This window comes from Danio rerio, chromosome 11 (genome assembly GCF_049306965.1).
Source record: "Danio rerio strain Tuebingen ecotype United States chromosome 11, GRCz12tu, whole genome shotgun sequence".
In the NCBI taxonomy this organism is placed as follows: Eukaryota; Metazoa; Chordata; class Actinopteri; order Cypriniformes; family Danionidae; genus Danio; species Danio rerio.
The window spans coordinates 23,705,230-23,709,860 of NC_133186.1; the positions used below are offsets into that span (position 1 = coordinate 23,705,230).

A 4,631-nucleotide genomic window follows, 5' to 3' on the forward strand; every position below is an offset into this window, starting at 1 on the left:
TGGCCTCTGTCCACTTCTGAAAGCACACAATGAGCATGTGAGCATTGCAACTGAAGCTTGGCGCAATAAAAGAAGATCACTTGTTCAGACAAATCCCATTATTTCCATCACATGCTCAGGTAGCTGTGTGCATGTGTACCTTTACCCAGGGAAAAGATGGGATCAGGGTGCACTGTGGAATGATGTGGAGGGAGTGTGATGATCTGGGCAATTTTAAACTGACAAGCCCTCCCTAGGTTTGCACAAGGTCTGTCAGTGTTGTTGGAAAGGGCTGGTTTGGAATGAAGTGATGTACACTCGGAGATCATGGATATCTATGAAAGTCAAAATTCAACATGTCTTGTATAATGCAGAAAACAATGTAGTAGGTGATGGACACCTAGGTGAGAATTTACCAGCAGTTATGAATGGGCTATATGCACGCATTACTTCCGCGTTTTGACTAAGGCCGCGGTCCAGCTTCCGGTCTGGGTGATTTTAAGCGGAGGTAAACAGTATTATGGCAGAGTCGTCAATATTTACTCGCTGTTTGCGAGTAAATTATGGTCAACGATGTGCAAATGATTGTCCGGATGTGCTCTACAACACCGCAGAGCAAAGCTTGAGAAAGGTTTCAAGTTGTATGCATCTTCCTACCTGTGCAATTATGAAGGTAAGTTCAGCTAGCCTGAAGGCTAACTTTAGCGTTAATACTCTTACGATCCGTCCATCTGCAGCTTTATCACGTAAGTAAAATAATCATATGTGTACGTAATTCTGTCTCATAGTGTCAGGTAAAAACAGGGCAGGAATAAGATCTCAGTGAGAGCTCATTACTACCGATAGATCTATGAAGAAATCGAAGTCTCCTCACCAGCTGAGAGTAGGACAGCATACATGTGAAGTTCTGTCCCATTCATACTTTTACTGTTCTAAAGTGACCACCACTGTTCTGTTCGGATAATTACAGAAACACAGATGCTTTCTTAGCTTGTAAGCATGATTAATGAGCAAGATATATTAGGAATAAAATAATACAATGCCGTTCCATCCACAACAGACAAATAGCACTGTGTCAATGCTGAGAGTTATTGCTGAAACAGTGTAGATGACAGATGCAGTGTAACAGTGTAGATGGCATGCTTTCTATTTAGTCGATAACATTGTAATTAAATGGGAGGGTGACCCAAAACAATAAGGTGTCATTAGTTAATTTCACATCAACAATTTGTCTATTGCAATATTTATTAGTTTTTTATGTTAATGAACAAATGCTTATTCATTGTGCTTGTTAACTCAATTAACAATGTAATGGCTAATGTTAACAAGCATGACTTTGGATTTTTATTCATTAGTAAATTAGTTTAACAATGCTAACTATTAAATATTAAATAGTTCTTTTAATAGTGAGCAAATACATTAACTAATGAATCCTTATTTTAAAGTGTGACTAAAGGGAGCTACTTTTAAATAATTTAAATTAATGATTTACTGTGTAGTTTAATCTGATGATATTGCTGCAGATGCCTTTCAAAAGAAGATATTTTGAAGAAAGCTGAAAACCTGTAACCATTGACTTCCATAGTAGGAAAAAGAACTACTATGAATATCAATGGTTGCAAGTTTCCAGCTTTCTTCAAATTATTTTTGTTTGTGTTAAACATCAGAAACAAACTCAAACAGGTTTAGAACAAGTGAAGGAAATAGAATTTTCAGTTTTGCGTGAACTGCCTTTAATGACTCTCTTTAAAAACCTATTAATATTCTTGTTTCTGTTTTCTAGGTAACATTATGAGATTCAGAGCTAGAAAATTTTATGTGTTACTTCATCCTGGAGTGGACATCCGTCAGAAGATCCATGCCATCGCCTGCTAGTTTATAGCTCCTGCTCTTGTGTGGCTGAGAGTGGGATATGCAAACATTTGGTTGCTTTGCTTTTGCAGACAGCCCATTACTCTGAAATGTGTAATGTGTGTTGTCACATGAACAATTGTTTGGAATGGATCAATTATGTGTTAAGTTCCATGAAACAGAGGGGTGATTTATTTATTTATTCAATACGTATAAGCCCAAATACCTCTCTATGCACAAGTTACAGAAGAAGCACCTGATTCAAGAAAACAACTGATTCAATGTCATTGTTTCTGTTCATCTGAATAAAATATTTTTTTCAAAATGTTACATTTTTTTTGACAATTTTTATTTCAAATTATATACAGTGAATTATATTTTATATGTACAGTGAATAAAATAAAGGTCTTTATTCTGAATTTAAAAAATTGCACTTAGAAAGTAGCTTAAGAAATGTTTATGTATATTAATGTTCAGTTTTTTTTTACTTCAAAGGCAATGAAAATAAACTATTATTTGCCATAAAAGCTCCTTTCTTTAAATGTCTGCATCTGGTTGGCACTCGAGCCTTGATCAGTTTTCTAGACTGAAATTGTCAGCTACACTCTTGTTTTTTCTGTTTCTGTAAAATTCTCACGTTTAATATCAACAACCCACCTCTTCTGCACGACTTTGTCTTTTGGAAACGTGTGGAAACTAAGGTAAGAGTTAAATTTCTGACGCTGTGCGTTGCTGAACACAGCAGTGGTATCTACAAGTACTGTTCTCACGTCTTTGAAATGACACTTTTAAACGTTTAGATGTCATATTTATGTAGCTGACATAAACATATATAAGTGGGCTATAATGGCATAAAACATTAAGACAACTGTCCAAAACATTACTCGTTTTTATCAGTAGCGCTCCTGTTGTAGCACTGTACTGTACGATCGGCGGAAGTAGGCTCGGGGTCTTAAATTTTACCGGAAATGCGTCACGCGCCGCCGTGCATAGAGCCCATAGAGGGTCAAACCACAAAAATTGAATGCTGGATGCCTAAAACCAAACAGAGTGTCTGGAATGACCTCTGTCCATTTCTGAAAGCACACAATGAGTATGTGAGCATTGGAACTGAAGCTTGGCACAATAAAGGAAGGTCACTTCCATTTTTACATCACATGCACAGGTAGTTCTGTATATGTGTGCCTTCACCTAGGGAAAAGATGGGATCGGGGTGCACTGTAGGAGGATAACCAGCCAATGGATGAAGTGTGATGACCTTGACAATTTTTTACTGAGAAACCCTCCTTAGGTTTGCAAAAGGTCTGTCATTGTTTGCTAGAAATGGCTAGTTTAAAATGGAGTGATGACCACTATAAAAGGTCAAAACTGATTAAATATGTCTTTTATAATGCAGAAAACAATGTATTTTGTTAATTAACACCTACAGGACAATTTACCAGCAGTGGTGAAAGGAGGGACAAACCATTGAATATCGGGCACCCAAGACTGGAATGGAATAGAGTTATGTCCATTTGGAGATCAGAGATATCTGCGAAAGGTCACAACTGATGAATTATCTTTTATACTGTGCAGAGAACAACACAGATACTTATTTGAAACTTTATGTCTTGTTTGATTTAGGTAAATAGAAAATCTTCTATTACACTAATCACACAAAATAATAATGATGGTAATGCAAGAAATGTGGGCGAGGCAGTGGCGCATTAGGTAGTGCTGTTGCCTCACAGCAAGAAGGTCGCTGGTTTGAACCTCGGCTCAGTTGGCGTTTCTGTGTGGAGTTTGCATGTTCTCTCTGCCTTTGCGTGGGTTTCCTCCGATTTCCCCCACAGTCCAAAGACATGCGGTACAGGTGAATTGGGTAGGCTAAATTGTCCGTAGTGTATGAGTGTGTGTGTGTGAATGTATGTGTGGATGTTTCCCCAGAGATGGGTTGCGGCTGGAAGGGCATCCGCTGCGTAAAAACTTGCTGGATAAGTTGGCGGTTCATTCCGCTGTGGCGACCCCGGATCAATAAAGGGACTAAGCCGACAAGAAAATGAATGAATGCAAGAAATGTGTATGCATATGGGGCTGTATAACCTCATACCAATCAGGGTGACTATGATGATCTCTGTCCATTGGCGAAAGCATAAACTATGTTTGAAACACATTGGAACTGGACTTTGGTGCAAATAAAGTAGGTTGCTTATTCAAACAAGTCCCTTTTAGTTCTTTTTTACACATGTACATATGTGCCATTTACCTCAAGACACAATGCTGATATCAGGGATTATAAAAAGACATGGGAGGGACTGTGATTATTTGGGTGACAATATTATACTGACACACACTAGATTCAGAAAATGTCTGTCAGTGCTTGTAAGCAATTGCTGATTGTGAATGAAGTGTTGTTCACAGGGGGATATCTCTGAGAGGTCAACACTAATTAAATATTTCTCAAACAAATGTGTTATGTGCCTACAACTCAGCAAGCTATCCCATTTTTATTTGAGCCAGCAGAAGGTCCATTGTGGGGTTTCATATCGTAAGACCAGTCAGAGTGTTCACATAGACCTCTATCCACTGTCTAAAACACACTCAATGGGTACATGAGCACTGGAACTGGACTTTGGTGCAATGGAAGAAGATTATTTGTTTACACAAAGACCATTTTCTTTTACATCACATGGACTTACTGAGGTGTGGGATGGCTTTTTCAACTGGGAAACCCTGGGTCTGCAAAAGGTTTGCCCGGGTTTATAGCTTCTTGATGAGTACCCAGATGAGTGTTTGCTTACTGTGGTCCTAAAAGGACAAAA

At 38.3% G+C, this 4,631-nt stretch overlaps 1 long non-coding RNA gene across 1 annotated transcript; it reads left to right on the forward strand.

Moving 5' to 3' along the window:
- The first annotated feature begins 467 nt into the window (after positions 1 to 467).
- On the forward strand, positions 468 to 2,160 carry LOC110439188 (uncharacterized). The gene is made up of 2 exons (XR_002457904.2): positions 468 to 652; positions 1,763 to 2,160. It is a non-coding gene; the product is annotated as an uncharacterized lncRNA (long non-coding RNA).
- Positions 2,161 to 4,631: the final 2,471 nt, after the last annotated feature.